Source organism: Macrotis lagotis, chromosome 1 (genome assembly GCF_037893015.1).
Source record: "Macrotis lagotis isolate mMagLag1 chromosome 1, bilby.v1.9.chrom.fasta, whole genome shotgun sequence".
Taxonomy (NCBI): domain Eukaryota; kingdom Metazoa; phylum Chordata; class Mammalia; order Peramelemorphia; family Peramelidae; genus Macrotis; species Macrotis lagotis.
The window spans coordinates 395,343,444-395,356,387 of NC_133658.1; the positions used below are offsets into that span (position 1 = coordinate 395,343,444).

General features: G+C 38.6%; 1 non-coding gene across 1 annotated transcript; it reads right to left on the reverse strand.

Moving 5' to 3' along the window:
• Window positions 1-11,255: 11,255 nt before the first annotated feature.
• On the reverse strand, window positions 11,256-11,360 carry LOC141510495 (U6 spliceosomal RNA). Its single transcript, XR_012474977.1, has one exon. It is a non-coding gene; the product is annotated as a U6 spliceosomal RNA (small nuclear RNA).
• Between the last annotated feature and the right edge of the window lie 1,584 nt (window positions 11,361-12,944).

Sequence of the window (12,944 nt, forward strand, 5' to 3'; positions counted from 1 at the left end):
TATAGGTAAAGTAGTCAAGCCAGAATTCGAACCAGATCATCTGGACCCAAATTAGTTATTCTTTTCATTGTCCCATATTACCTAAATAGCCTAAGAACTACACCAATGCCCATTAAATGTTAAAAGACTTAAAGGAAGGGCTCTAGAATTTGAATAAATCCTCTTTGGAGGATTTATGGGAGGACATGGATAAGACACAGAATGAGAATACAATGATAGAATATTATCTGTACCATTCAGTGAAAAAGCTGCTTCAATGAAATCATGGATCCATTGAAGTGGAACTAAATTTACTTGAATTTTGTTATTGTTCAGTTCATTCAGTCATATCTGACTCTTCATGACCCCATTTAGGATTTTCTTGGCAAAGATACTGGAGTGTTTTGTCATTTCCTTCTCCAGTTCATTCTAAAGATGAGGAACTAAGGCAAACAGAGTTAAGTGACTTGCCCAGGGTCACAAAGTTAATAAGAGACTAAGCCTAGATTTGAATTCAGAAAAATAAGTCTTAAATTCAGGAAGATAAGCCAGTTTCATATATGTATATCTTATCCTCTAGCTAGTCACAAGTTTCTTGAGGGATAGAAACACATCTTTTATATCCTAGAAAGTGTCTAACTGGGACTACAATGTGCTGAGAATACAATAGATACAATTAATTTTGATTGAATATATGAAGACTGACACACGCAAAAACTCACTGCCCAAATGAGGCCTAGGTAGGTCAGGGAGAATCAAGCTGAATACCTATTTGTTCTATTCTTATAATGTGGCCCACAAAAGAAGCATCGCCCAAATTGTCTGTGTTTTATGGATCTAATGATCATAGATTTAGATCTGAAAGGGGCCTTAGAGACCACTTAGTCCAAACTCTGCCCCCCATTCTGCAGCTGGAGAAACTAAGACCTAGAAAGGCAAGTTGCCCAAGGTCACACAAGTACCCAATGGCAGAGCATGAAATTGACCTCAGGTGCTTTAACTCCAATTGTACTCCACTGTGTCATACTAACATGATCTCTTTTAGGTTCCCATAGCTCTGTTTCTTATTATCTCTCCTTGCCAGCAAATCTGTTCTAATTGGGATACTGTCAATCCTGTGGAGTATCTCTATTTCTTCCTTTACTTCTTTCTTCACTCTTTCTTCCCAGAGAGCTTAGAAGAAGCTACATGTGGGCTGAGTAAGATAATATTAATTAGCTCCCATTGGGCAGCTAAGTGACTCCATATATAGAGTCAGAAAGCTTCATCTTCTGCTTTAGAATCTGACTCAGGCACTTGATAGCTGTGTGATCCTAGGCAAGTCATTTTACCCCTTAACCAATTCACTTAAATAGTCCTTTGCATGTAAAATGAGCTTGAGAAGAAAATAGCAATTCACTCTAGTATCACTACCACAACAAAAAAAAAAAAAAATGAAGTCATGAAAAAGTCTGAAATGACTGAAAAAACTCCTGAAAGACAACTCACCTAAACCAAATTTGGTGGGAGCCACCACAGAAGAAGCAGATGGAATAGCTCCCTCAATATCTAGAAGCTGAGAGAATTATAGAGGAAATGGGTCATGGTATATAATGCTTTTTTTTCTTCTCTCTAGTTCTAGGGGCCTCTTTGCTCTCTCAAAAAATGCTCAGTGAATGAACATTTATTTATTTGGTACTTCTATGTGCTAAGAGTTGGAGATTCAAAGAAAGGTCAAAACATTGTCCCTGCTTTCAAGGAGCTCACTTTCTATTAGAGAAGACAACATGTGAATAACTACATATATACAAAATAATGCAAATGGGAGGTCAGTTCTAACCCCCTGATCCTCAAAGGCATCTGGATTTCTGGAAGAAAGGAAGCTATCTGACCTCTGGAAGAATTCCAAAACCCTGAAAACCTTCCCCAAACTCCCACTCAAGTCTGACATTCTTTCTCAGGTTTCCTGCTTGAACCTAGTGTTTATACCCATCTAAAAACATTCATGTCCTTAGAAGAGTGTCTGGTGCTGCAGTACTGGGTAAGGCAATTCCCAGCAAGAGCCTGGAATCCCTCCTGAGCCAAAAAATGTGAGGGAAATTTTAATATCTTTTTCATTATCCTCTCTGTGCTCCAGGCTTCTTTCTTCATCTGCATTTCTCATTATAAGACTCCTTCAATGTCCCTTGGTCATGCCTTTGTCCTTGATACCATTTTGCTACATTTCCCTCTCTATAGAAGTCACAACTATCTTTCATCATGATGTGGTGGAAGGAGCATTGGGTTTGGAGTTGGAGAATCTGGGTTTGAATCCTAGCTCTTCAACTGACCTTGGGTAAGTTTTACCTCTCCAGGTCTCCATTTTCTCTTCTATAAAATGCTGAGAGCAGACTAGACAAGGTCCAAGCTTCCTTCTAGTACTAAATCAATCATATTTACCTCTCAACGAAAGTTACATTGTCTATGGGGGAAAACACTGAGTATGGAGTTGCAGAACTTGAATTCAAATTCTAGTTAGACTATTTACTAGCTATCTGGCCTCATTTTTCTCATTTATAAAGTTAAGGAGTGGATCGAGAGCATCTCCAAAGTCAGTGAAACATAACCCTGGAGTTAGAAGATACTTTCTAAGATATGTGCTTCAGCCTCCTTTTTTCATAGATAAAAGGATATAGGAACCATGATAGAGACTCAAACAGGTATGTTGATTTAGGGACATTATGTTGATTTAGGGACACACTAAATCCTACCCTACAGGAGTTTACATTGTCTGTCAATTTACATTGACAGAAGTCAAGTCAACATTCATTAAACCCCTGCTATGGGCCAGACGATGTGCTAAGTAAGTGTTAGGGGTATGAAAAAAGGTAAAAAAAAAAAGAAAAGGGTCTCTATTCTCAATGGACTCACAATCTAATGAAGGAGCCAGGTTGCATAATTATGTACAAAGGAGATATAGACAGGACAAATCTGAGAAGGAAGATATTAAGATCAAGAAGGATTGAGGAAGGCTTTTTGCAGAAAACAGGACTTTAGCTGAAAACTAAAGGAAATCAGAAGAACCAAGAAGGGAAGAAGAGGAGATTCCAGAAATGGAAGAAAGACAATGAAAATGCCCACTCAGAGGATGGAGTGTCTTGTGCAAGAAGGCCGGTGTCAGTGAATGGCAGAGTATGTAAGGTATAAAAGTACTAGAAAATTAAGAAGGGCCAAGGATATGAAGGAATTTTAAAAATAAATAGGATTTTTTTTATTTGATTCTGGAGGTAACAGAAAGCACTAGAGTTTACTGAATAGTGAGTGACATAGTCAGACTTGAGCTTTTAACAGGATCTGTTTGACATTTGAGAGGTGGATGGACTAGAGGTAGATGGACTAGAGGAGGGACAAACTTGAGGTATGGAGAATGATCAGAAGACAGCTACAATAGTCCAGACATGAGGTGATGAAGGCCTGAACCAAAGAAGTGGTCATGTAAGAGGAGAGAAAAAGCCATTTATATGAGAGATCTTAGGAAGGTAGCGAGAAATGTTATGAAAATAGAATCAACAGAATCTGGCTACAGATTAGCTATGACAGAGTGAGATGAGGATGACCCCAGGTTGAAAGTCAGGGTGAGGGGTGGCTAAGCACTGGTCTTGGAGTCAGGAGTACCTGGGTTCAAATCCTGTCTCAGACACTTAATAATTACCTAGCTGTGTGTCCTTGGGCAAGCCACTTAACCCCATTTGCCTTGCAAAAACCTAAGGAAAAAAAAAGTCAGGGTCACTGAGATAATGGTAGTACCCTCAACAGAAATAGGTAGTCACACCAAATGATAGTATTAGAGAGGCTTGAGTAATATAACACAAGTGAAGCCCTTTGCTTTAGAGCACTATACAAATTCTAATTATGATAATTGTGGAAGAACACCTGAAGTTAATATGTCTGTTTTCTATTAGTTACCTTACTAAGCAGCTACACTGGACAAAGAGTAAACCTGTTTGCTGAAAGTGGCCAATCAAGAGCCTGCAGTGAGCTGGGTGTTTGAGGGTTGACCTTGTGGACCCCACCTCCCAAACTAGCCCAAACCAACCTTTCAGTCAACAGTTTCTGAAAAACATCCTATTTCTGCTACCAGAAAGGTCAATCAGGTGAAGCCCACACCTCAAAATGCAAAATGTCCAAGCTGGGTTGAAAGTAGCAAAGTTTTATCAGGACAGACACTTATTATTAGTCAGATGCTTTGATTTCAGTTATTGTTCTTCTAACTGTACTTTGCTAGTCTCTCTATTTTTTCCAGCTCTGATATTCTACTATCCTTCTCATACTTCAGTGAAGCCCCTCTCCCCTCCCCATCCTCATCCAATTTGAGTAGCCTACTCTGGGTCATCTGGGGGTCCTCTGAAACTTAAATGTCTGAGGAAAACAAGAGAAGCACTTTAAATAAACTCTCTCCTGAATGTTTCATTCTTTCAGTCAAAAATCAAGTGCCTAGGGATTCAAAGTAAAGGAAAAGACATTCCCTAATCTCAAGGACTGTCCTCTGAGCTGCCCAGAGCCCAGCAGACACATATTGTTATTCAAGTTCTATCAACTTATTCCACAAAGCCTCTCTTAACTTAATCCTGAGGTTTGGACGCATGGATAGGGAATTTCTCCAGAGCAGAACCCTTTAAAGCATTCAAGCTACTCTTTGGGAGAGTTTCTCTAAGTTCCAAAGGTTCTTGTTTCCAAAGCCAATGAAAATGGTCGAACCCTGAGGTTGCTATGGAAACCATGTTCCTTCTCCTCAGGTGTCCATGTCTCTTCTCCCCAGGTGTTCTGCTAAGGGCACTCACAGGAGGCTTGAGCCAAAGGGGAGAAAACCTATCTCCAAGGCCCCGTGACAGCACCTTATTAATAATAATAGTGCTTGAATTTTGCCTTAGCACTTTATGTTTTTAAAGCACTTTTACACGGCTGACCTCATTTGATTCTCCCAACAGCCCTAGGAAAGAAGGAGGTACGGCAGGCCTTAGTATTCCCTCCACCATGAAGCAGACCCTTTTAACAACAGCTGAAGTCTAATTTCCATATTCAAGATCTTTGGGATGAGACGGGAAGCCACAGTATTATTTCAGCTAATGAGAACATAATGTTTTATTGTTGGCTTCTACAACCATTTAAATTCATCCATCTCTAATTAGTTTCGGAAAACAGAAAGTGACTCGCCAAACAGACTCTGCAACAGCCTGTCAGACCGTAAAATTATCTTTGCTGACATTATCTGGGGAAATGGAGGGAGGCTGGAGTTGGGAGTGAAGAGGGGAAGGAGACCCCAGATCAGTTCCACCAAAAGAGAATTTTGAGCAGCATCAGGATAGGAGGAGGGGAAAGTGGGAACCCTAATTTGAAGGATGGCTATGAATGAGTTGACTTAGAGAAGTGCCAGGAAGACAGATGGAAAGGAATTGAATGCAGAGAGGTCAGAGAGCACAAGAGATGTATCCTGGGAGCAATGAGTAAACCAACTTGACTAGAGCAAAGGAATCTCCTGTCTTCCTGAAGGAGAGGAATTGTGGCATGGTGGATGGAGAACCAAATATGACTGGGTTCAAATCCTGCCTCTGATATTTACTGTGAATGGTCTCCTTATCCATAAAATGAGTCTAATAATGTTATTTGGATTTTTGTGAGGTTGTTAGCTTTTATTAGTGGCAGTTAGAACTAGGGAGGCTTGTATTCACAAAACCCTTTTGAGAAGGAAAGGCATTCCTTACAATACCTCTTTGAGGTAACTAGGTAGCTAAGTAACTAGATACTTATTTAATAGAGGAGAAAACTAAATTCAGAGTCAAAGTGGCACATGTGAGGTAACATAGCTCACAGTTGTAAGGTACTTGAGATCTCTCACCCACAGGACCATCTAGATGGTACAAGAGGACCTGAGTTCAAATATTGCCTTAAAGACTTAGTAGTTATGTGACCCCCTAGGCATATCCTTTAACCCTTCTTGCCTCCATTAAATGAATCACAAATTTAGAGCAAGCAGGAACCTTAGAGGTCATCTTGTCCGGCCCCTAAAGTGAAGAAACTAAAGTTCAGAAAAAGAAGCAGCAGTAGCAGAAGCAGAACAGGGACTTCAGAAGCATCTCTTTATTTCCTTCACCTCATTTCCACTTGGAAAGTCCTGTGGAGGAAGATAGTATATGTTTTCTTACTCCCATTTATAGAGAGAGGAACTGAAGCTCAAGAAGAATGATTTGTCCCAGGAAAAAAAAAGCTAATTTGTGTTGAACCCATGTCTTCTAAGTCCAAGCCCTACCCCTTTCCCATTATACTATTCTGACTCTGATAACTGGGTCAAAGAGTAATGCAATGCAGAAAACTCTTCTGCCAACTTGTTCCTAAAATTAGGGCTACAAATAGCCCTGGTTTTTCTCAAAGTAGGAAGAATAACCTTATCTTGTCCCTCAGTTCTGGTGGGTTCACAGACTTAGCAATCTTTTTATTCTTTCCTTACATTTAAAATCTCCTTACCCTCAGCCTTTCTTCCAATCAGCATGGTATTTTAGTCTATTAGCAGCTTACCAATCATATCTGGTTCCCTGACTGAATTTGCCCCTTGACTTTGAAAAAGCAATCCTATTATATTCTTATAACTTTAATGAAGTGAGGTTTACTTGAGGTCCTTTGTTTTCTTTGAATCTTTTCTAATTTCTGTGCCTGCTTCACAGGTCCAATCAACTAAAGCAGTGCCTTGGGTAAAACGAGACCAATACAAAGTAATAAAAGTTTAATTTAGGGGAGGGGGGGACTCTAAAAAGGGCCAGTATAATAGCCCTAGATTAAAAATAAATGGAATCAGAATTGAGTGTCCCTGCTCTGCCACTTACTGGCAATGAGATCCTGGACAAATCCCTTTCATTCCCTCCCTGGGCTGTGGTTTCATCATCTGTAATATGAAGAGATTGGACTAGCCAATCTCTGATTTTAATATTCTAAGATGCTGATCTTCTAGGCCTTGTATTCTAAAGAAGCTCCCAGGTCGTACATTCTATGTTTTCATAGACAAAATGAAAAGATTAAACTAAATGATGCCTGATATTTTATGTTCTATGTTGAAAGGCCTCTTTCCAGATCTAATTTTCTCAACAGCCTGGACAGTAGCCTTGCCCAGCTGGACCAGAGACTATGCCCTGAAGATTTTAACTCTTTCATCTCCAGAACTTTTGCTCTAGGGTCTCCAAGTTCTGACTAATAACTGCCAAAAAGTAGTTTATTATTTCAGGAGGGTCTCAGTCATTCTCTCCTTCACTACCTATTCTCTCTAGTCCATCCCTTTGACAATTTTACCAACTGGGTCACCCTCTCCTCACCATGGTGGAATCATGAACACATCGATCTTGTCATTCTTCTCAGAGTGGTGACAGTCTATTCCCCTCTGACTCCACCCACCATCCATACCATGATCCTATGTGTTACCTCTCCCTAATAAGAATAAATTTCTTGAAGGTAGAGGTTGCATTTGTTTTTGTGTTATAGCCCCAGTACATAATGCTTAGCAATTAATAAATGCATTTTATGCTAAGGCTTCTTTAAGTTCTAACATTCAATGATTCTAATTCAGAAAACAATGATAATGAAAATAAATTATCTTTTGAAGAGTGAAAAATGCTATTCAGATATGAGTTATAATAAAAAGAGATATTACTAATAAATAACAAAACATATATTAAGTAACTACTATGTGGCATACAAATGCAAAACAAAAACAAGACTGTTCCTGCTCATAAGGAAATTATATTCTAATGGAAGGAGACAACATATAAAAGGGAGAAAGGGATCCAGAGAGGCAGAAAAGAAGAAAATGATGGAGAATATGGCACAGTAAGATTTGGAAACAGCCAAATAGTAAACTATAGTCCTTTTATACTAACCATTCAACAATTGTTGAGGAAGGAAGGAAGGAAAAGAAGGAAGAAGGAAGGGAAGGAGGAGGTAGGGAGGAAGAAAACAGTCATTTATTAAGCATCTACTACATTTCAGGCACTGTGCTAAGTTCTGGGAATACAAAGAAAACAAAAAATATGTCCCTTCTCTCAAGAAGCTCATTTTCTAATAGAGAAGACAATAAACAGAAGATTTAGACAGGATAAACTAGAGATAATTCAATAGAGAGAAGGCACTAGTATTAAGAGGGATAAAGAAGAGGGTTTTTTTGGTAGGTGAGATTTTGGTTAGGGCTTGGATGTAGTCAAGAAAAATGAAGTGGAAAGAGATTAGAAGAGAGCATTCTAAGGAGGAGGAAAATTTTCTGTTATGGTTATATGACTTTGAGTAAATTACTTTTAATTAAGTTTCTATTCTTCTTATTCAGGTAGTAGCATATGGAAGAGTAGCTAACATTTTACATGCCAGCATATATATATATATATATATATATGTACATATATAATACACACATACATACATATGTATATAAAACACACACATTTATGTATATACACATACATAATCTTCCTCTAATGAAGATGAACCTGGGTTCAAGAATTATTCCAATGAAGATTATATTCTAATGCTCCTATCAAACCAGAAAGAGATCAAGTAAAAGTCGATTGATATACTGTTTGTCCTGGGAGGAGTGACTTATTTTAGTGTAAAAAGAGAGATTCCTCCAGAAGGCTAGCCCCATGGTGTAGTAATTCATGAAAATTCTTCTAGACAGAGAGGGTAGGAAGGGGGAAGAAGATAGAACTACATTGTCATTGATGAGGAGACTTCCTGTCTTCCCTACAGATTCAGATTGTCAACTTCCCTATGATTTAGTGTTAGGAAGTTGCCTAGGAGGTACCTCAGGTTTAAGTGACTTACCCCCAGAAACTGGACTTGACTCAGATCTCCCTGATTCCAATGGCATTCCTCTATCCAGTATTGCATGCTACCTCTCCTAGCTAGGTAGAGAGAGTCTCTCACATTTGTGGAGCTCTTTGAGATTCGTAAAATGCTTTCTTCACAATGACCCTATAAGGCAGGCATAAGGTTTCTGAGAAGAGAAGAAAGGATAAATTGAAGATATCATAGTCTAGCTGCATCCCAGAGACAGACTCACAGCTTGACAGAGAAACACAAAAGTTCTGAGGTTTGTGTGAACCACTTGCTCATACAACACAATGGACTCCATTCTATCTGCACCCCAATAATGGCATGAGAAGGAGCCTTTGACAAGGATGCCTCTGATGCCTCTGGAGCTGGTGGTAAGATCTGTAGTGAGCTGGCATGTCTAGCTTCCCTTTATTATGAAACTTATATGCTCTGAATTCTGCCAAGGTGGCTGCCCAGTTCTGAGTTGACACCCTATAGATTTGGAAGGAGGCCAAATGAAATCCAAGGAGGGAGAGAAGGATTCTTCTGGAGTTGTCACTGCATGACCTCTGGAAACAATTAGACAACAAACTGTGCTCCAGCCAGCTGTTTAAAAGATATTAAATACCTAGTCCTTCTTGGTCAAATGAGGCTATTTCCAGATGATATATGACATCAACACCAGCTTTATAGCCATATGTACATAGCATTAGAAGGTTTGCAAAGCACTTTACATATGTTAACTCATTTAATCCTCACAAAAAATCTTGTAAAGTAAGTACTATTATTATCCCCATTATACAGATGAGGAAACTGAGGTGGACAAGGGTTAAATGACTTGCCCAGGGTTACACAGCTACTGTCTAGGTAACAGCTAGGGAACTCCAGTCTTCCTGACTCCAAGTCCTGAGCTCTATCTACAATCTACTTGATATGTTTTCAGGGTTCCTGCTAAAGGGTAAATAGAATTTTTTAATCATCCAAATGTTCAGGGAAGTTAGCTGCCTGAAACATTTGCCATCCTCAATCCCAGTTCTGGTCCTGTACACATTGTGCTCCATGAGGTGACCAGCTCTGTCCCTGAGGTCATCTGGATTTTCACATTGCAATCAATTCATCGGAAAACATGTATTAATACACATGCTGTGCTTGAGGATTGTTGAAGAAGGAGGTAGAATACCAAAGAATAAGCAGTATATACAACCCCTGTCATCATGATGCTATGAGTACAACTTCTAGAGTTTTGGTATCTAGACTGTTAGCTCAGAATGATTTCAAGGAGACCTCAGGGAAGAAATTGGCTCAGAAAATCGTAGAACTGTAAAAAATGAACTTTCAAGGATCTTGGATCTTAGACCCTAGTCCACTCCTCAGAGGAAGAAATAGGTATGAAGAAATTAAGCAACTTGTCCAAAGTCAAACAATTAAGTAGCAGAGGTCCACTTTGAACTCAGGTTCTTCAACTTGAATTCCAGCACTCTCTGTCCACTGGATATGAAGAAACTCAACCTCCAGCACAGGGCCTGGTTTGTAACAGGCTCTTGATAAATAATTGTTGAATGGATTTGGTCCAACCCATCATTTTAAAAATAAGTCATAAGGAAATATGTGATTTGAGCAAAGTCACTCAAATAGCAAGTATAGTAATAGAAATGTAATCTGAACTAAGATTCTCTAATACCAAAGGCAATGCCTTCACTGCTATCACACCACACACACACACACACACACACACACACACACACACAGTAATCCATTCATCTGATCTCAGAAATAGTTACTGAAAATCCTTCATTTGTCCTGACAGTCACAGGACTGCTTCATCTGCTAAGTCACTGTCAAACTTACTCTCCTTTTCCCCCCCTTTCCTATCAAAATGGGGGAAACTGCCCATTTGCATTGGATGGGGAAGATACATGAGGTGTGATGAAAAATTTAATGACCAGCTCTCAGGGTATGGGGGGCAGGGAGAAGAGGGAATGCTCTTTTAAGTTTAAACTACATTATTAACATTTTCTCCTTCACTTTCTTAAGTCTAAAGAACTAGACATTGTTTTGGTCTGATTTTTAGTTTTTGCTCATTTCTGATGTATAAATTTTCATACAGAAAATTTTACTATCAGTAGCTTTGAACTGACTCCAGTACAGCCCCGAGAGGATATTTCCCACTATGAAAAATTCCTGGACATGATAAAAGGAATACTTTCCCCCAATTCTTCATTGCCAGTGTTCTAAAATAACAAAGACTCTTTGACCAGCTGGAAGAAAGAGTCTTACTTATAGTTCTATATCATATATTCATTCCATGGAGCCATAACTACGAAAAGGGAGGGAATACAGGATGGGGAAAGGGTTTTGTTCCTTCTAAAATTCCAAGGCACTAAAACAGACTGTAACAGCATTTAAATAATGGAGCATAAGAGTTAGTTTGCCAAAAAATAGGAGGAAAAGGAGCAGAAGAAGAAGGAGAAAGAGAAAAAGAAGGTTTCACAAATTTGCATGTCATCCTTATGCAGGGGCTATGCTAATCTCTGTATCATTCCAATTTTTAGTATGTGTGCTGCCGAAGCAAGCACAAAGAGAAGAAGGAAGAACATGAAGAACAAGAACAAGAACAAGAACAACAAGAACAAGAACAAGAACAACAAGAATAAGAACAAGAACAAGGACAAGGACAAGAGCAAGAATAAAGAGACCAAGGAGAAATAAGAAGGAGGAGAAGAAACCAAATGGTGCCCTTTCTCCTAATGAAGTCCATGCCCAGATGAGCTCCACACTGGCCCTGCTTCTCCCTCTCCTCCTGAGGGCATATTTCATGTGTTTGCTCTTCCCAGGGCACAAAAACTGCTAGTTATGACTGTCTCTCTGTAACATCTCCTGGTAACATTTGATTAATTCATTAGAAAGTTAAATTCCTAGAAACACAACAAAATCTTTTGAGGTCTTCAAATATTTAATGAGTCCATCATAATCAATATTTGTACTTCTTGATTTTTTATCTTAGATGCCACTGTCTCCTCTCTTGATGAATAGATGGATCCATTATCATAGCTTTACTGGAAGTCCTCCTGAATACAAAGGATAGCAATATGTACTCTACAAGCATATAGTTGGGAAATATTGTAGTCCCCATCCTCAAGAAGGATAGTCTAACTACAAAGAACCTATAAAGGAAGATGCTATCTACATCCAGGGAAAGAATTGACAATTAGAATGCACAGGATGGTTTTGCATTTAGAATTAGATAGATGATAGATAGATAGATAGATAGATAGATAGATAGATAGATAGATAGATAGATGATAGATAGATAGATAGATAGATAGATAGATAGATAGATATAGATAGATGATAGATAGATAGATAGATAGATAGACAGATGGTGGCCTCTAATTCAGGGGAAGGAAGGAAAAAAGTTAGAAACTTAAAAGATAACACAAATTAGTTATTTTTAAAAAAGAAGCTGACCCACTGGAGAAGCAAGGTATTCAGACAAAAAATATAAACAGCAAGAAAAGGCAATATATACTAAAGTGTCAAAAGAGTAGTACAGATAATAAGAGCTAAAAGTTACAAACAGTATGTATTTTGAGAAGATCTCCAGCAGTTAAAATGATCAGGGAAGACTTCCTGGAAGAGGTGAGCCTTCAGCTAAAACTTGATGGATGAGTAATATTCACTGCAAGGAAGACTCTTATAGTAGGCTAAATTTTTTTTGGCATTTTTAGAACACAAGTAAGGAGGATTTGGGGGGAAAGTATTCCTTTTTTCATGTCCAAAAATTTTTCATATTGGGAAATAGCCTCCCAGAGCTATTCTTGAGCCAATTCAAACCTACTGATACTAAAATTTTCTATGTGAAAATTTACACCCCAGGAATGAACAAAAACTAAAAATCAGTCAAAACAATTCATTTTGTTCTTTTGACTTAAGAAATTGAAGAAGAAGGTATTAGAGAGGAAGAGAAACTATATCCAGTCATGAAAGTAAAAGCATACATGTTTGCTTTATGGTTGGGAGAAGTAGGTGAGGGAGGTCAAAGGGGAAGAATATAATAAAAATCAATAAACAAACAGTTTTAAGTACCTACTATGTGCCAAGTACTCTTAGATGCTAAGAATACAAAGACAAAAAATGAAAAAATCCTTTTTCTCTGGGAA